At 39.7% G+C, this 21,172-nt stretch overlaps 1 protein-coding gene across 2 annotated transcripts in view; it reads right to left on the reverse strand.

Annotated features, from left to right (window-relative positions):
* Positions 1–21,172, reverse strand: part of GRID2 (glutamate ionotropic receptor delta type subunit 2) — a gene marked incomplete at both ends in the record, with an annotated part of 746,220 nt that overhangs the window by 322,260 nt on the left and 402,788 nt on the right. The gene's annotated exons all lie outside the window — the stretch shown is intronic.

The raw sequence follows: 21,172 nt of genomic DNA on the forward strand, positions 1-21,172 counted from the left end.
CAAGATGAGAGCGGTTCAGTGCATAGAGCTTATCTTGCTGTTGAAACACAGGCGCTGGGAATTGAAACACAACACGTTCGATCAAGTGAAATGTGGATAAAATTTTGCACATTGAGTAATTCAGGCCTGAAATTCCTGAAAACCACGAGGCTTCTCTATTCACTTTGAGCTGCCTTGTGGTGAAAGCTGGAAGACTCCACCTGGCCCAGAAATAAATTATCCCTTGAAAATGAGACCCACCCCTGGGCCTTCTGGGGAACAGTAAGAACTGATTCCAGCGACAGAATTAACACGACCACCCAAGGAGATAAGCAATCTTCAAAGTCTAGCGCAACAGCTCCATGAATAGGATCTTTGCATTCTCCAGAGAGAACATGAAGAAGTGACAGCTCCAGCTTGATGTCAACTTTTGAAGACAACTGAATATAACTGTGTACATTAACTTGTTGAAACAAAAACAGAATTGCTTTTGGTTTTAAGAGAGATATACAATAATCTTATGTAACTTTTTTTTTTATAAACAAAACAAAAGCTAGTCTTATGAATAGCAAAATGTTTTCAAAATTCAGTGAACAGCTTATATACATTTACTCTCCCCACTACCCCAAGAAAGGCATGGAATTTTTTATGCAAAAAATAACACCTTGTAAACTAATGTTCCTTGTAATGAGGGCTGAGTTACAGCAGACAGTCTCAAGTACCACACCAATGACATCCACATTAATACCAAAGGTGTTTATCATGATTAATGTTAATGCAATCAATAAATATAAAGAGAATTAATAATAATTAGGTCTGTAATTTTGAAGTATTACCCCATGAAATAAAGCAGAGTCAAGTGTGTATATTGCGTTTCTAACAGACTTGAGAGACTGAATGAAGAAACAACGTGCGCTTGTAGCGTAATTCCCCAGAGCACACCCAAGGCTAAATTTTGAAATACTCAATTTGCCACTGGCAAAGCTACACATGCAGTTAACCTGCATTTACACATGTAAATTAGGTAATGGGATGGTAAAGAGTAATATGTATTTACATATGCATATCTAATACTAAACTGTGCAATTACTTATTTTGCAGCAATATTCTGCACACACAACAGGTGCAGCCAAAAACAAGAAACCCACATGTGAGAATATATTCCCCTAAAAATACGAAAACATATTTTAGCGCCAGACCTGTTGTCTCATATCATATGGCTCTTACTCACAGTGAGTAATGTTTTTCTCCACGAACACTTATTGATCTCAATATTCAATGGAAATATTTACAGTATGAGGAATAGAGTTCTGCATTCAGGCCCATGTGGAACTTGACTTTGTAGCCAAAGGACAGCACTGGATGTCACAAACACAGAGAACCACCTTCTCCTAAAGCCAGTGTGTTATTCTCATTTAGACAGATATCTAGAACATGCCACAGTGGACTCCCAGGGTGTACTGATGCCGCTGAGGCTCCATCTGATGGGAACACTTCTGAATTCCTTCATACAGATAAATACGGAAAGGGCAAATGTTCCCACAGAGAGGTTTCAAAATATTTTGGCCTAGGATAAAGTGATCTCTCTTTATATGCTCTAAATATTTCTCAGCTTTTGGGCCAGCTTCTGAGCTTTGGGTTAAAGGTAATACATTTTCAATAACCATAAGTATCATTTTTCAGAAAAGTACCAAATATCTTTGGTAACTGGACAAAAAAAAAATAATAAAAAATCAGTGTCTCACTAGTTTCTAATATTCAGAACATTTCAAAACAATCTTATTCGCTATTCATCTTTTATGCGGCTTGTTTATATTCTTCGTCATCACTTTCAATAAGGATAAAAGGCTTGTCAAGTTATCTTTTTAGGGAGATGCTGAATCTCTTTCTGGATATGGTTCTCCCACATCATGTACTGCAATATCTAGGTTGCATATACCAGTGAGAATGCTACTACTTGAGAAAAACTATTTTTAGTGATATATTGATCTACTGATCAGTAAACACCTGTAGTTATTTATATGTCAGTAGATACCCTTATAGATAGATATCAATAGATAAATAAAATTGATGTTAGATTTTGCAATAGCCTTCTTTTAATTTAATGAAAATTTCAGTCTCCGTGGTCCTGATGCCACCTGTTCAAATAAAATATGTAGTGTGACCCTCCAGTCTCTCAAACATTACTTTTAAAAATATAGCAGGGTCAGACCGCATTACAAAAATTGCTTGAACACGTCTAAATTTCCAGGCACACTTTCAGCCTAAGAATAACCAGCATGCTCCCCGTAATGCTATGAAGTGGGAAACACGCTTTTTGTTAAAATTGGTATTGAAACATGAAGGGGAGGAAAAGAGCACAGAACATTTAGCTCCACAGGGCCTAAAGCTAATACTGGCAAACAAACAGAATAAAGGATTAAAACCAACTCTCTTGACATTGCACCACATTTGTTACAATAGCCTCAGAACTCAAGTTGCCCGTGTGGCTCTTTCTTCCATGATACGCTTATGAGAATCATGTGTGCTGGGTTGGGGCAATATGCACTTAATTATGCTCGCAAATGAACCTTATTTCTGTACACTTAGAGACTATTTAATACACAGACAATTAGCTGCTGGAGAAAGGGCTGTTATCTCAGAGGCAGCTTTTCTAGAAAAAGAGTGCATGAGTTGCGGAGTTCCCCTCTGAGTCAGTCTAACTGGATTATTCTTTGAATAGAAATATAATTTCTACAACGTATACACGTACAAAGTTAAGCCTATACGATATGTCAAACTGTCACACATGATATTCACATATTAGCCAAGCAGAACTTCCGTTGGCTCCAGTGGAAGAGTTGATTGGTAAAAAGCATAAGACTAAGATCTACGTGTTTTCTTAACCGTCCCTGCCGGTTAAGTTCTATTAAATCCCTTTCCTAGTGATCCAAATCTTTTAACTGTCTCTTATCAATTGACTAAAAGCTCTAGTTCAAACATATTTGAAATCCTGGTTGCATTCCTTCTTGAGCCTGAAATATCAAAACTATATTTTGTCCCATGTGTGCTAAAAAAAAAAAATCCACATGCTCACATATATATTTATAAAAGGACTTAAATGCTACCTTGCCATTCAGAACTCTGTTGCAATTTAATTTACTATGACCACCTTAGAGATTGTACTTCCAAGCTGGTATTTAGTCTACTGCCAATAGGATCAAGGAATATTAGTTTACCATTAACTAGAGAAAGAGAAATACTGCTGTGTCTTTTAAGACCTCAGGACAGTAGAAATGTCAAATTCAAATGGACTTGTACAGAGCTCCATTGCAAGTTTAACAAAGAAGGAACAGAAAATTAGCGACAATGTTTATAAAGCATTACAGTTTCATAGCATAAGTTATGTTTAAACATAAGTTGTCCAGACATTAATTCACTTTAATAACCACCAGAGTGGATGCTACTAAAAACTGGATCTTTGCCAGCTAAAGGAATAAAAGCGATCACAGAATTTTACACATTGCGTAGAAAGAATATCAAGAATGTCTATAAAATAAGACAATTTAAAATGTTTCTCCATTGTAGATATACATAGAGGCTATCTCATGTATAGCACACACTGGCATGCACCCAACATTACATGTAACTTCAGCTTATCTTGTCTTTCTCAAAAGGCAAAGTTACTGAATTTTCAACACTGGTGGGCCAATTGCCAGTAACAAAAAGGTGATCTTTTAGATTAAAACCTCTTCTGAGTTAGTTTGGCATGACATCTAAAGAAAATTAAAAAAAAACCCTAATTTTGTGTTCACTGTCCTATTTTTTAAAATAAAGAGCATAGTCAATGCAATTTTAAATAAATAATTTACATCTAGGCTATCAGCTTGTACAAGCACTTCCAGCAAAGCAGAATTTAAATGGCTGTGGTTACAAATGTGTCCTTTAAAATACATTCTCTGTAAAATGGAACAATAGTAGGTCCTTAAATAACTACTAGTTGCTGTAATTTAGAAAACAAAAATCTATAATTAAAAGCAAGTTTAAAAACAGATGCAAGAATAAGAAGCACCAAAAAAGAGGACTACTGAGATTTAACAATTGCTATGAATGTGAGCATTTTCTTACTTATTTCTCACCTTTTTCTTCCTGATAATAAATCATAACAAATCAACCCCATACACCACAAATTGATGAGCCAAAGTGGAAAAAAAAATAGTATAAGATACTGCAGACTTCAGTAACAGCCTTATTTTGCTCCCATTTATATTGCTGGTTAAACTAAGTCAGACCAATGCAATGTTTTGTTTTTTTTTTTTTTTTTTTTTTTTTTCAAAAAATGTGAAATATCATGCATAAAGAGTGGGTAGTAACCCTTTAAATAATCAGAGATGTATTCTAGGGTCCTTTTCATTTCTATAATTTAGAAAATACCAGGCTCCTTCCAGAACAGTAGTAGTGTTTGACTGAGTATATGTTGAGTGAAGAGAAATTAGAGCTAAACCCTGGTCCCAGAGCCCTGATCCCATGAGCCTGACTTGAACACCCCAATGTCATTCCCCTGGGCGTCCTTTTCAAAGCTGGCATCATTTCAGTCCCACTGCTCCTGGATGTTTTCCACGTATTACCCATGTGAAATAGTGCCTCAAAGCTATTTAGCTGAATGTGAAGCTGGGGAAAACAAACAAACAAACAAACAAAAAAAAAAACCAAACCAAGAAAACCTTGCTTCACCAATATCTCTCTTTTGGGATGTAGAGTGAGGGGTTCTAAACAGTACTTTCCCTGTGTATGTGCTCTGTGGTTTGGAAGTGCTCCAAGGACTCTGAAACCAGGAGGGCTCCATACAATTGGGCCAAATTAGCTTTGTCTTGAGTATAGCCTTGCCACAGTAACATTTTTTATCTTCTTACTCTCTTATGGGGCCTGTACGATTAACCACCAGATGGATCACAGGTTAGCTGGAAGGCTACTCAGATTCTTTTCCGATTTCAACAAAAACTACAATCCAGTCAAGAGGTCAGGGAGAAAAATCTAGTCTATAAGAATCTTGGATTTTCCCCATACATCAGCCATGAAGAGAGTATTTACAGGTTTATTAACACATTCTGGAAATTCACCATCCCTTCCATCACCCTACTTCTGATCCATATCCAAATCAGGATAAGCAGCTGATTCAAGGGGCAACATACAACATCACACCATTTGAGCGCTTGATAAATGGATATTAGGCAATCAGAACTTCTATGTGGCTTTGAAAATAAACTATTATTTCTTGATTTGCTCCTCAAATCCTTTCTTAGTTTCAGGATGCTGATGAAAACTGAGGGACCGTAACATGCAAATTCCCTGTTGCAAAGTGTAAAGAATAAGGTTAAAGTCTGGATTTCTTCCATTGAGATGTTCTGTTCCCTTCCCATCAAGTCGCCATGCTAACCACAACACAATTTTTTTGATTTTTTATCTGTCACCTTTAAACAACAGTCCCAAAACATTCATGAATCCATTGCAGAAAGGTAACGTATTCTCATGAAAAAAGCCATGAAAACTTACAAGAACTTTAAACATATGAACTACAGGTCTTTTTGTTAGGTGTTCATAATCTCAGATGCAAGAAGCAAGGATAAAATGTGATGATGAGACCCATTATCAAGTGAATCTGGCCTCAAATTTTCAATAAAACTTTTTAGTCACTTTTGGATAGCAATTCTGCTCTTGGAAATTATTTTTCCTTCATAACACAATGGTTCATCCCAGACTTAGAACTGAATTATTCTGAGATGAGTGACAGCACATTTTTAATATATCCTGAAAACTATTCAGAAGGAAATAAGGGTAAGATGGAGTAGGGGGGGCGAGGCAGAAAATATTGACTGGATTTTAAAGAATATTCTCCTCTGCAGTGCAGGTAAAAGTCTATCCTGTTCCTTTTCTTGATAAGGTCATAGAAAGCCACTTTATTTACATCATCTCTGTAAACATTAGCCAATCTCCCCCTTCTCTCCACTAGATTATACACAACTCAGACTGCTAACAGTATTTTAAATTCACTTGTAATTAACCTTTAAGGGATTTTAGTTTGTCCTGACCGTAAAACAAACTTGTGTTTGAGTCTTAACAGCTGTGCTTCCTAAGCCTTGGGATTTCTTTGTTTGGGAAAAATAACCCAAACTTCTAAGAGTAAAAAATATTACCAGAGAGCGTATTTGCATCTCTGTTACACAAAACACCACAACCACTTTTGGATGTTTTTATTGAAAAGCATTTTGTGAGAGTCTCTTTCGGGTGAGATTTTTTTCCTGTATAAAGGCTTTGCCGATTATGGTAACGTTAAATCCATCATATTAAAATTTAACAATCCATCTGAGCCTTAAAAAAATAAATAGAAGTCTCCCAAGTTAGGAGGGAGGCAAGAATTATAGACAAAAGGTATTTTGACACCACTTCTTGCAGGATGCAATGGGAGAGCTTGAAACAAGTGCAGCTTCAAAGGCTACTCCACAAGTTCTCTTTTTTGGACAAAATTCCAGATTTATTTCTTTTCTCTTGCACACCAATCTGCAGCTCTTCAGTTCTACACAGGCACATAGAAGGCAATTGTCTTGCCAGATTACACCAGGCAGAGAAACAGCAATACAGCTTCTTCTGTAACCAGCAGTGTCTGCCAGGAGTCAATACTCGGTCCAATTTTTGTTCAATATATTCATCAATGACCTGGATGAGGGGACAGAGTGTATCCTCAGCAAGTTTGCTGATGATACCAAACTGGGTGGGGTGGCTGACACCCCAGAGGGCCGTGCTGCCATCCAGCGTGACCTGGACAGGCTGGAGAGCTGGGCAGAGAAGAACCTAATGAGGTTCAACAAAACCAAGTGCAAGGTCCTGCACCTGGGGAGGAAGAATGCTAGGCACCAGTACAGGTTAGGGGCGGACCTGCTGGGAAGTAGCTTGGAGGAGAAGGATCTGGGGGTTGTGGTAGACAGTAAATTATCCATGGCCCAGCAATGTGCCCTTGTCGCCAAAAAGGCCAATGGAATCCTGGGCTGCATAGGGAAGAGTGTGGCCAGTAGGTCGAGGGAGGTCATTCTCCCCCTCTACTCGGCACTGGTGAGGCCACAACTGGAATACTGTGTCCAGTTTTGGGCTCCCCAGTTCAAGAGGGACAGGGAACTGCTGGAGCGAGTCCAGCGAAGAGCAACTAAGATGATTAAGGGCTTGGAGCATCTGCCTTATGAGGAAAGGCTGAGAGAGCTGGGACTCTTTAGCCTGGAGAAGAGAAGGCTGAGGGGAGACCTTATTATGGCATACAAGTATCTCAAGGGTGGGTTGAAGGAGGATGGAGCCAGGCTCTTTTCAATGGTTCCAAGTGACAGGACGAGGGGCAATGGGCACAAGTTAGAACACAGGAAGTTCCGTTCAAATACATGGAAAAACTTATTTACGGTGAGGGTGACAGAGCACTGGCACAGGCTGCCCAGGGAGGTTGTGGAGTCCCCTTCCCTGGAGATTTTCAAGACCCGCCTGGGTGCAGTCCTGAGTAATGTGCTCTGGGCAATCCTGCTTTGGCAGGGGAGTTGGACTAGATCATCTCTAGAGGTCCCTTCCAAATCTGAAGATCCTGTGATTCCGTGATTTTTCAAATCCGGTTGCACCTGGTATTCAACAATTGCACCCAGGCTTCCTCTCAGAGAAGGGATGGCTCCTATCCCTTCAAAAAGCTTGAACTGCTTTGAAAAACATTAGAAAACCTCCAAAATTTTAAACAAGTGACACAGCCACAAATTTTAAGCTGAAGAATGGCTTTAGCTGCATTCTCCCATAGCATGTGAACTTGAGTCTATTCCCAAAAAAGTGTCACAGCTTTTCACGTGCCTATGGCTGAGAGGTAAAAAGAGGCTGTAGTGCTGACAGACCTGGCAAGATGAGACTGTGCTAGCCAGTACTCTTGTAGAAAAGTTCAATACGAGTGTTAATGGGTAAAGACGGGCAAGAAAAGAAGGTTAAATCAATTAAAGCCAAGCAGTAACATTAATTGGAGAAAGAGCTAGAGACACATCACAAAATTGACTTCTAGGATCCTGGCATGACAACAGGGATGTCAATCTGCAAAGTTAATGTGGCCTATTGGAAAATAAGGAATGCAGGGAAATCCAGGCCTAGATTCCAAGAATGACTCCAAAATCCTCCTTTTTGTGCTGATCCCTCACTGACACAAGCCAAATCTCACCTACTGCCAGCATCCTCGTTCAAAGTGTTGCATGAGCAATTTCCACCCATCCATTCAGCAAAATGAAAACTTTTCATTTCATGTGTTACCATTGGTAGATTACACTTGCTCAGCTATTTAATGATGAAGCATATATTACTTTAGTCTACTGTGCAACTTCCTCCATCCCTTACTTTGTTCATCCTCGCCCTTGCACTGTTCACGAATCTTTTAATTTCCCTAACCAGCACTGTTTGAGAAGTTATTAAGCAGCACATAGTGTCTGATACCCTTTTTAATAGCTAGCTTGCCTGCTGCAGAGCAGACAATTGCTGCATAGCAGCAATTACACGGAAACAAAAAGGCTGAGTCTTAAAGGAGCTTAATATAAAGTTAAAGACACTGTTATCAAAAGATATCCTGATAAAAACATGGGGATTTACTCTAGTTCTGTTTTCTCTGAAAGTCAGTGTAGAAGTGTTGAAGAAAAAAACCTCAACAACAAAACCGGTTTTAACCTTGAGCATCAACAATTCTCATTTTATGGACTTGCTCAAAACAAGCCAGGACAACATTCTTGTTAAGAGAATAAAACACTGAACTTGATGCCATTTGACAAAAATTACACTTTTCTTGCCACCTATCAGTCAGATTGTCAGGCAATTTTCCCTTCCAGCCTTTCTATCTCGGATCTAACTTTGCCTTCCTATCTGCTTTTTCTTCCCCCGAGTATTGCAGAACGTCGGCTTTTATGCTCCCATTGCCTGCTCTCCCTCTGACCTTAGGTTCTGCTCCAGCCAGGCAAAGCAACTTGCTCTCCCTCTTCATGTTTCCTCCTCCATCTCTTTTTTTTTTATTTTTATTTTTTTTTCCCCACCTACTTCACCCCATCTCCTCCAATGTCAAGAAATAATGAGATCTAGAGGACTTGGCAGTGGACTGAGAATCTGAAGGCTCATATCCTGGTCCCGCCTCTGCCATTACTTTGTCGCATGACTAATTTTGAATGAGTAATCCTATTTCTCTTATGCCTTGGCAATTATGATACTTTGATACCTTTGTAAAACACTTTTCCATGATCTAAACACAAAGGATTACATTTGTGTTCTACACCAACCATTTTTTTCCAAGGTTAGAAGGCCCGTTTCTTAGCATAATTCCCATTGCCAGAAGTTCCTTTACATCCTCTCTCTTTTCTGAATGCTCATGTTGCATAGCTCCCCTTTCTTACCCAAACTATTAGTATGGAGACAACAGGCTCTGCTGGAGAGATGCAGTGTGAAGCACAATACCACAACCTAGTCCAGGGCAGACAAAAGAACACACAGCTGGTAGCATTAGTTTAATTGGAAGCCCTACAATGGAAAGAGCTGCCTGTGCTGCCCTGGATGAGCTTGGCATTCTCCCAAGCATAGATATTACTAAACAATATAGCTCAAAATAAGACCAGCCCCCAAAGGAAAAGAAATCTGTGAGCAGCAATCTGGGAGAGCTTTCTTTCCTACACTGCAAACCGCAAACGTTCAGGGAATGTTCTGCTGAGGGGACAGTAGAGCAACTTTTTTTTTTTTTGATGTGCCATTGTAGAGAGAAAAGTATTTTCATAAGCCAAAAAGGCACACATTTAATTTTTTTTTTTTTTTTTTTTTTAAGGAAAGGACAGAGGCAATTCTACTAGACAAGTGAATCGAACAGAGCAATTTGAAGAGCAAACAATACTAAGGTCAGATCTTGCATTTGCCATGAAAGAGGGAAACAGACTCTACATCAAGATAAAAGAGCTTTGTACGAGAATAAAAAGAAAGCAAGGAAGACAGTACATCAGTTGCAAAAAATACACGTGTGCGAAAAAACGGAGAAGTCTGTAGGAATTCAGAACATCAGTTCCATTAGCAACTTAGCCATTGAAAAAAAAGTTAGACGAGTCAAAACAACTATCACCATTATTATTTGCTAAGAATAGGCATTGTGCTTATTTCGCTGACTGACACACAGAATTAACAATCGTGATAAGAATAAAAATATCAACTACCTTTTATAGACCACTTTTTTATTTGTAGCTCTGAAAATGCTTTGCAAAGAAGCTCAGCATCTTCATCTCTATTTCACAGAAGAAAAAAAAAAAACAGCAGATGTGGCAAGGGGAATTATTTGCCCAAGGTCAGAAAGCAAAGCAAGGAAATTGTTTTTCATGCCAAGCTAAAACATGCACAAAGACTGAAAACAAAGCCTTTTGTTGCAGCTTTTCATTGTTTGTTTTGTGCATTAGTGTGCCATTGGAATTGTTTTACGTTCTGAGCCCGATATAGCTAAGCTTTATGAAGACGAAAGATTTGAAAGGCAAGGCGATGTGGCCTACGACAACAGGATTAAGTGACAAAGAGCTCCAGATGCACAGCGACCCCAGAGCAAGAGCACTGTTGGTTATGAGGGACGTGGGGTGTGTGCCACAATATTGAGACACAGGCATGTACATAATGGGGAGTGAACGAGGTAAATAAAAGCAGAGCTGTAGGTGGGAGACAAAGTCTTGGCAGGTAACACGTAATACCAGCAGACTGGGGGGGATGTATTCTAAGTAGAAGCATTCAATACAGGAGTAATCATTTCACAAGGAAAATTACAGATGCAGTGTTCAACCACAAGGAAATTGTAAGGTATTGAGGTAAGAGCCGGGGGGAAAAACCCACGCATGGAAAATTCAGCTCCTGGGAAATACATGCTCATGATCAGGCGTTTTGGAGAAAGGCATATACTTGTATCAGACTGGGTAACTGGTGCCGGCGACAGAGGAATCCAGCATCTCAGCTTGTATTACTTACAGACATCCTTCAATATGGTTCCATACCTGACACGCAGCGTGATGGCTCCCAACAACCCCAGACAAGCTACATATTCACTAACAGCCACATGAGATGGTGAAACCCAGGAGAACACATTAAAAAGGGTTGAGGGCGCAATGTTTACATAGTGAATGTATGAACTCAGAAATGATAAAACAGTACTAATGGAAGGCATGGGGATAGCAAAAAAGAGAACCCATAGGTTTTCACAAGGAACAACAATAAAGGAACATGAAGAGTAAAGGCATGTAATCACAGCTTCGAGGTCACAAAAAAGGATGTTAAATGTTAGCTGGTAAGCGACGAGGCAGTGAGATTTGCAGATGGGAAGTAATAAATCCATTTAGACATCAAGGAGGAGGATGCGGGTTGCCGCAATGTGGGATTAATGGAAGATACCAGCAAGGAGACCAGTGACAGTGATACTGTAACAGCTGAAGCAGTAGCTAGCTGATGCATTGACAAATGCGTCGGTTAAAAGGGCATTGAGGAAAAATCAACTGGGTGCGTGTTATAGACAAAGCAGCAGCAGGGCTTGGCAGCAGCCTCGGCGTGTGAAGAGAAGGAGAGAGAAGACAAAATGTGCCTAAGTCTGAGAGTCTATTTTTGCTGTCTTACTCCAGGAATAACAATGGTGCAGTGTTCCTCTGGTGCCAGTCGCAACCTTTTACTGAGATTGCTTTGACTTTAATGGTTGCAAGAGATGCCAGGAAAAGAAGGTAATGCGGCTTTTCTTTTCCCTTGACTTTTTCCAATGTCACAGGAAAAGAAATTTGCATAACTCCAAAATAGAAAAATATATATTTTCAATAAGAAGCACTTGGGTAACACTAAACACTTAACCTTAATTGGAAGCAGCAGCAGTTCTAAACCATGCACACCATGGTTAAACAGGTGCCAGGGAATTTAAAGCCCATCTCTGACAATGAAGAGACACGTGTCCAACAAAAGACATACCCAACCAGCCATCAGAAATCAATTGACACAAATCCTATTTAGGATCAGAGGCAAAGCTTCCCTTTGCCTGTAAGTAGCATTTTAGAACTGTATCTCTTCCTGACAAACACAAAACCACGTGGGGAGGAAAAATCAAGCAGCCTCAGCTTCCAAAGCTGGAGCAGAAGTAGTTTTCTACAGCCTGTACAGTGCCAGGCAGCAGTGCCACATACAGGAACATCACATGGAGTCAAACAGTTGATCTACTGAGTCTACTCGCTTGCTTTCTCCTCAAATGGAAGTTACAATTTTCTTCCTAGCTCTCTTAAAAACTTATAATTGCTCTTTGATTTAAGCACCAGTGCTCACTGCATTACTTCAGATACCACCAACTTTATTCCTTCATCGCAGTTTTCTATCTTGTGGGTGCAGCATTTCATGTAGTGACTGACGTGATTTTCTCCCCTTTCTCCAGCTCTTTCTTGAAACACGCTGCCACAATAACTCCCTACAACAAGAGTATTGACTCCACTACAGGATTCTGCCTTCTTGACACATTTACTCATTTTGCATTCATATCACCTCACGAGTTTCACGCGAGTTGATCTGTCGCTACCAGATGTGACTAAGGAGGGAAGCGGGGCTTATTGTGTATATCAAGAGCTCCTGGCTGTGGATTGCAAATAGTGTCGCTCCCTTCAGCTTGCTTTTTCGACACAACATCACAGGGGGGGCACAAAACTCAGGAATGTTTGCTTCAGATGTCAAATGCCTCCGGGGCATCACACCTGTGCGTTTAGCTTCAGTACTGAGCTCAGAAAAAATGACCCACCGTCATTCAGCTCTCAGGGTTACCCTGAAACTGGCACGAAACCAGAGTATTACATACCGCCGTCCGATCTGCAGTACTACAGCTATCACGCTGTAGCAGAGCAAAGAGGCAAAAAAGAGAAAAGAACCGACTTAAACAGTATTCTTTTCGTTCAGGCCTGTCTATGAAAGCAAGGAAGTATAGTTATTACCATTTTACCACAAAATCTGAAGTATATAACAGATTAAGCAGCACATCTGAAAAGCTGGAGTTACAAAACACAAGTCTGTTTTTCTGTTTTTCTGCCCAGTTCTTTGGTAAAAGGCTGGTCCATATGTACATAAGTGGTACTCTAAATGTCTAAGTCTGCTGTTTGAATCCTGCGTGCACAATAGAAAGAACGCTGAAGTTTCAAAACTGTTTCTTTAGGAATAAGCAAAGCACAATTTTCTCAGTAACGTGAGCACTGCCAAGGACATTGTAGCAATGCCTACACGGTCTTTCTGCCATTGAGCTGGTCTGATCGGAGAACAGACACTGCCTAAATTTCCCATTGCATCTTATTAGTGTGCCACAAGAGGTGTTCCATGGAAAAAAGGAAGAAGGACAGTTTTCAGAAATTTAATTACAGCCGACTAGCTGCCAAGAGTAAATAATTTCAAAGTGTATTGTAACGCATGAGTTTGCATAATTCTAGTACATTATTCCATTGTCTATAAGTCCATTTCTGCAGAACTTGTATGAAACGGGAGGCTTAAGCTTAGCAAATAGCTCTGATCTCATTTCACTGGTTTTGAAAGGTGTGAAGTTTTCTGACTTTTCCAAGAGTTATGCCTGATCTTTGCCTATGTGTTAGTGAGGAGAGAGCCAAGTACATTTTGCCATTTCTCACGTTCCAGACAATCAATTATTTTTCTTCGTTAGCAGGGGAATTTCAGACTGCTATATACTAAGGTACTGTTAGTTAGCCTGCATTCTTCTCTTATTGCTGCTTTTGGTACCAGCTTGTTTTTAATAGGAATGTAGTTGATAAACTAGAATATTTTTTTAGGAATTAGATGCAAGCATTTTCCTATTTGGTATATCTGCAGCACCCGTAGGCACAAATATGTATGTATATACAGAAAATATCATATGACTGCCTCCAACTTCTCCTTATGCACAGCAATATTCTGGGACAAGCTGCATGGGCCAAATGCAAAACCAAGAGGAAAAGAAAGATAAGCTTCAACTTTATGAACGTAATCTCCATCATTTATGGAAGCTGCCTGTATTTCTAAGCCTTTAAGTCATCCAATTACAGAAAAAGTCTAAGGTTAGTGCTTTGTAAAGCTTCAATTAACACAGGCGCATATTTAGTATTAGTGCAAGAGATGACCCAAAATCCAGTGATTTTGTCCCCACAATAGAAAATGAAAGCCTCTTCTAACCCAAAATTGACATTTGAATTAATGCAGCTTTCATTCCTTGTTATTTTGTATGAAGGGGGATGAACAATGTCCAATAGCATTGATGATTCGCGCAGAAGTTTGAAACACATAAGTACTGTCAAATTACCACACTTTCCAAAGTAAGAAATAAAAAGGGAAAGAGAGCAGAGAGGGGAAAAAAAAAAAAAAAGAATCCTCTTATTCTCAGTATCGCTGCCATTTCTAGAGCCCAAACCAAACAGTGTTAAAATCCAGGGATGTTAAATAAAGAATGGCAAAGAGTAAGCCTGGTATCTTCATGTATCTCTAAGATTTGCAACCAGCAGAAACTGGTAGAGTATTTAAAACAGGAAAAAAAAAAAAACCAAACAAAAAACCACCAAACAAAAAAACCACCCAGCCCCGTTCTCAGTCTTTATTGATTTGAACAACAAGGACACGGTCCTGGAAATGCAGTAAAAAGCCCTGCATAAAGCAATTTTCCCACTAATTTAGCAGCCTCAACAGTTTCCTCCAGTACGAAATGCTTTTTTTCTATCACCTCATATTTTTTGGACTGCTTGGTGCCAATCGGCACTTAAGGCATCCCAAGATTATGAGGTTTTGGTGGCAGTCTAAAATTGTGATTACAACACCATTAAATGCATTGGGAATGCCCCCCAGGCCTGGCATCACCAACACGCCTTATACCAACTCCATCTTATTTTCCCAAGACTTCCTTTCTCTTCATAGGAGATGCATAAGAACCTTGAAGAGACTTATATGAAGTGCTTCAGCCCAGTACTCATTTTTGACAAAACTGGTACCTACCCTTTCCCATGGAACGAACTGCAACCAGTTTCACCATGTGTTAACCTCATCTTTGATGTTTGTCGTAAAGACAATTAGCTATGTAGATATTCCTTTATCTGCACGGTGATTTGCAGCATAGTCCTCTACATGAACTTCCACAGAGGAGCCTGGGAGCTCAGTGCACTTGTATTTCCATATACAGATTCTTTTCAGATTTCACTGGAAAACAACTATGAAATGTACCATAAAAGCTCTTATGAGGTGGGAGGAAGTTTCGGAGCGCTGCAGACTTCAAGCCATCCTCATCCTTCACCTTTTCTAGGATCCAATTCAGCTGTTTCTCAAAACAACAGATGTGCTCTTTAGGCCATGGTTAGTTCTGAGATCGGTCTGGAGCCCTCAGCACAGGAAAGACGTGGTCCTATTGGATTGGGTCCAGAGGACGGCCACAAAAATGAATGGAGGGATGGAACACCCCTCCTGAGAGGACAGGCTGAGAGAAGCAGGGTTGTTCAGCCTGGAGGAGAGAAGGCTGCGGAAGACCTTATTGTGGCCTTCCAGTACTTAAAGGGGGCTTATAAGAAAGATGGGGACAAACTTTTTAGCAGGGCCTATTGCAACAGGACAAGGCCTAATGATTTTAGACTAAAAGAGGGAAGATTTAAACTAGGTATAAGGAGGAAATTTTTTACAATGAGGGTGGTGAGACACTGGAACAGGTTGCTCAGAGAGGTGGTAGGTGCCCCATCCCTGGAAACATTCAAGGTCAGGTTGGACAGGGCTCTGAGCAACCTGATCTAGTTAAAGATGTCCCTGCTTATTGCAGGGGAGGTTGGACTAGATGACCTTCCAACCCAAACTGTTCTATGATTCTATACAATCCCCAATCGATCATATCCTACTGCCTTGTAATCACGTGTATACTAAGTTGTCACAGTATCACATATTTGTATCAGCTAAAGGACAGCTCTCTTCACATGCTAATTTTTTATACCTGGGAGTATAACAGAAATAGAAACTCCTCTGGCTGCAGAATAAGTAAACTGCCCACTGCCTTTGGTTATTGTCTTTTTGCTGTTAATAGAAGCTGGCACAGGCTCAGGGATTCACACGAGCACATCCCGCTGCAGAGCTAGGGACTACCGTTATTTGTAAAGCGTTTTCTCCTTTCACAAAGACAGACTATCGCACATAATGCTGTTTCAGCAGCCTGATACCATTGTTTTATTTTTAATAGATACAACTGCAAAGGGAATTGTTAACAGTACTGTTGTTATGAAAAATAGATTAGACAAAACAATACACTTTATAGAGAACGCTGCTCACGTAAAGAATGATAAAATTAGTAGTGCAACTGTTTTAAAACACAGCCTATGACCACTCTCCTGCAGCTCAGATAAAGAGGATTAGCAATTCTGCATATCAGAAACCTGACCACTTCAAGTGAGGGGATCTTTAAATAGGACGTCCTTATGATGTTGAGTAAGCCTGGACAAACCCAGACCAGGGAAACCTTTCCATAAAGACAGACAGCCTGGCACTGGGGAGGCAGACATCTGTGAGCGAGAAGGAGGAACCGTTGGCTGGCAAAGATCGCTTTTTCTCCAACTTTGCCATTAGTTACAGATGGCCTTGCTTCTTTCCACATTCATTTAAAACACCAGCCAAGAACAACTTCACCTTTCTAGATTTTATTGTTTTCACCCCGTAACTTCCATCTACAATAGCACTTGGTTTTCCAAGCTGGTACGAGCAGGAAGGGGTCACTGCCAGGTATACTATAGATTATGGCAATTTGAACAAACTAAAGGCCAGGTCTTACAAACTGAACGAAACTAGCATATACCCAAAGCAATCTAAATTACAGGGCAAAAAAAAAAAAATCCAACCAGTCCAATGCAGGCATACCATAGTACTATGTTTACTTTGTATGCCATGCATTTACTCCATAATATAATATTAAAAGAAGGACTATTAGAGTGCATAACAATTGCATTATGAATTTTACCAATTCAGGTCAATCAGTACAGCTGTATTTAAGGCTATATGACGGGAAGTGGAATTGAAAGTAAAACCTTGACTTCATCTTTTCGGGAATTCTATCGCTACCACTAGAGTTGTTCCAGGCAGGATGGGTAAAACTCCCAGCACAGAGAGGCTGCTACAGGATTTTAACTATCGTGCTACAGACACAGTGTTTTAGAAGACTTAAGACTTATGCAGAGATCCTGTCTTACCAGCAGTGGTCTCCACAAGCAAAGGTCACAGTTTTTCATCCAGAAGGCTGCTGATGCCTTCAAGTTCCAGAATTAAATTGGTTCACCTGAATCTGGGCTCATAAACCCTTCTCTTTACCCATTTGCTCTGCCACGCTGCTCAATTACTCTTCCTTCATGTGATACATCCCTTGCAACCCAAACGCAGGTATTCATTGAAGCCCTGCAGTACTGAGAAAAACTTTGTATTAATTATAAGCTTGCTGGAAAACACAATTTTTGTTGCCCTGCTTACTTGGGGAGACTTACCACTTGTGAGTAATGCTTACGCACGTAATTAACACACAGATGATTAAAGTGATCATTCAGGATGTGGAGGAATTCGACCCAGTTTTCTTCTTTACTTAACACCACCACATCATGTGCCCCAAGTTCAGGGGAGTCTGTTACTACTCGGACAGGAATATATTGGGTGGTGAAGCCCCAGACTACCTCTCTGACCGTTTCACTTTGCGTAGGCTGCCAAATGTGTAATAGAAACAAGGACTGTAACCCAGGGGTCCAGCAGCCTGCTGTTCTCCCATCAGATACTCTGTCCTTACAGTACAGTGATTATGAGAGATGATAGAAGTTGAAATCTTTTGTGGCATAAAAGAATTTGTGCCTCCTATATCCTGACTGTGTGCACAAATCACTCTGCTATCATGTAAAAGAAGAAAACCTCCTCCCTTAGGAATTCTGCGAATCTAGACTCACCTCCTTTGCTATTTCTTACAAAAACTTCAGACAAACCAGTTTGCTTCAGGTAGACCAGATATTTCTCATCTACTGGAACAGAGTTTTGTTTTTTTTTTTTTTTGTTCTTATTTTATTCTTTTAATCTCTTCTTTTCAGCAGCCAAACCAAGAAGTCTAATTGCACGCAGGCATGAAATCCCACATCATCCAAGCTGTCTTCAGTAGACTGCTGAGAAGGTATTTGGAACACATATCCAGCAAGCATCTTAAAGGAAAGGAATTACAATTGTCTTGCTCCTCTTAAGGACAGATGATACGGCACTCAAGTGATATAGGGTAAATGCACATTGCTGCCATAGTAATTCATGCATTTAATCTTACTCTGTTGTGACCTGTGAGAACAGCAAGGTAACTTATCCCCTTTACCGCAGACGGTCACAGAGCATTTGACAGCTCAAGAATTTACACTCTGTCCTAGAGCCACAGTTTCATAGTCGACTTTTCAAATGTAAATGAGATGTCCCTCTGCACTCCATGCACAAAAAAACCCTGATATAGAATCTTCAGATCCAGCAATATAAAGAATCCTGTGGTGATACTTTACATAGATTTTGAAAGACAAAAGTGTATTATTTAATTTAATTTAGGGTAGTGAACATTATGAAACTAAAATAAGAGCCCGGATTTGATGTTTAACCACTATTTTGCTATTTTTTAGATTGCCAGAGAGAGTAATACTTATGAGAACATGTCCAAGAGGGCTCAATTCTTTGTGTTACTCAAATTTCAAAAAACAAAACCAAACCCCCAAAAACCCAAACACCAACCCAACTGAAAATCTGCCAGGCAACAGGGAATGCAAACAAGATAGTAAAATATCTGATCGTGAATGAATTTTAGGCACAGGAACCTACCCTGTACTTCCTCTAACTCCGCTTTGCTTTTATTCTTTCCCAAACTGAAATTTCTTGGCTGTACTAGTTTACGAGACAAAGATGCTGTTAAAGAGGGACCACAAAAGAGGACACACAGCTTTATTCACGAGGCAGTGATAACACATATTCAATTTAGAGTTACATGGCAGACAATGTACCTCACTCACATATTTTGAGATTTCAATAATCTCTGTTGTGTTGCATCTGAACAAAACCAATACATCTAAAAGCTTTGCTACAAAAACCATTAAAAACACACAAAAAAACGACGACCAACCTTCAAACCTTGTCTATATTTAGTGAAAGAGTTCACGTGAAAAAGAGAAAAGTTAAAAAGATCAGTGAGTATTTATTTTTATAGACTGAAACTGCTGCAAAAGGAAAGACTGAACCAGGTTTGTCCCACACTAACCTAGAAATAATGTTTATGACACTCATCTGGGACAAGGGAGAAACCCAAAGTTCAAGATGCTGATCCAAAATTCACTGAAAACAGAAATAAAGTGGCAAATATTCTACATCCTGTCACCATGTTAACCTGTATGGTTACTTCGGCCCCCAAAAAATCCATTGTGGACCTGCATAAATATTTCCAAGTAAGTTCTGCTGGAGCATGCACAATAGCTTCATTTTTACATACAATGGAAAAAAGTGTCACTGTAATTCCCATTAGCAATAATTAATTTGTTTTGAGTGGAAAAACTAGGTCAAATTCAAAGCTAGTATAAGCAAATGGAACTTCATGCTGTTACCGAATTGTTTAAAAAAAAAAAAAAAATCCACCATGCTTTCATTTGCCCTCTATTTCTTTGGTACTGTTTTTCCTAGGGGAAAGCTGCCTTATCCCATAAAGCTTACTAGAAAGATAAGAGAACTACTAAACCTACCTGATAGTACCGCTCTGTATCAATTGGGATGTACTGCTTGGTACTCTGAGGTTAAGAAAAGCACTATGTAACATCAGGAGAATCATTTTAGATTGCTGAAGGTAACACCGTTTCTAATCCTAAGAGAGGCGTCATCACTCCTGGTCGTCCCTCAGGAAGCAGGGCATTAAAACATAAGGATGCTCTCCTCTTTACTTATCACGCACAGGCCATTTCAAGTTGCTGACTCATTGTATAGGATCTAAGCCATCAGATCATCCTTTAAATATCACATTTAATTAAAATGTTCTTGTCCTCTTACTTTGTCATCCTTCTTTCATCAAACGCAAGCCTGGACATGGGACTTCAGAATAGCATCTTTCTTTGCTGCTGCCAAAACTAACCCTGGTACAAGGGATATTTATATTTCTAAGTGGCTCGGGCATGTTCCTAGCCTGAACGTACTTATAAAAAAAAAAAAAGCTTACAAAAAGAATCAGCAAATTAATCTTGATTTTTTTTTTTTATTGCTTTAAGTGATTGAAAGGTATCAAGGAGTTGTAAAGAGAATGTTGTTAGAGAGCCACAGATCTAAACAACTTCAGCAGGTTAAGAGAAACATAGATCAGAAAAAAGTGAAACGGTGAAGAAATTATTTATTTTTTTTTCCACTCCCTTTGGCATTTGTAGAGAGGCTTTGGAGGAATCAATATTCTCATATTTATATGAAAAGCAAACAGGGGGCCCCAAATTTCATGGCCTTTACAGAAGCAGACTTCCTGTTAGCTCCACCAAGGAAATGTCAGATCACAATGACAGCCCACATCAGCAGCTACCCAAGAGCGCCATCACATTGACTAAATACCCTGGAAATGGGGAACCGTGTGAGTCATAAGCTGGAAAGTGCTAAGAAGCTGTCAAAAAAAAAAAAAAACAAAACAAAACAAACCAAAAAAACCAAACCATAAAACCAAACCAAACCTCAAACTCAAACCACATACACAAGATGTTGTGTTGTTTTTAGCCAGAAGTGAACATAGAAATAAGTCTTCTAGTTCTAAATTACTTCTGCTGCTACAGAGGTGTGATGTGCAAGGGTGATCTCACTAGATTACAGCCCCCTGCAGAGCAAACAGAGACAGTAACTACTCTTGCTAGCTCACCGGCCGTGGGGTGATTGGCCATGATGTGCCAAGTCCAACTTCAGGAGCAAAATCTTCTCTGCGGGAAACAGTGACTGATGTTCGACCACAAGCACTACGGTGGCATTATCACAGAGAAAGCAAACAGCAGAGGCATTGCATCCCTTCATAAAGAGCTCAGAAAGCTGCATTGATTTTTAGCTTGCTTAAAAGAAATAGGGGAAAAAAACTGAGAAAAAGAAAACAAAACATGTAAATGCATATTAGTTACGAATGCTCTACTGGCTCATTTGGGCAAAA

The sequence above is a fragment of the Vanellus vanellus genome (genome assembly GCF_965231255.1).
Source record: "Vanellus vanellus genome assembly, chromosome: 4".
In the NCBI taxonomy this organism is placed as follows: domain Eukaryota; kingdom Metazoa; phylum Chordata; class Aves; order Charadriiformes; family Charadriidae; genus Vanellus; species Vanellus vanellus.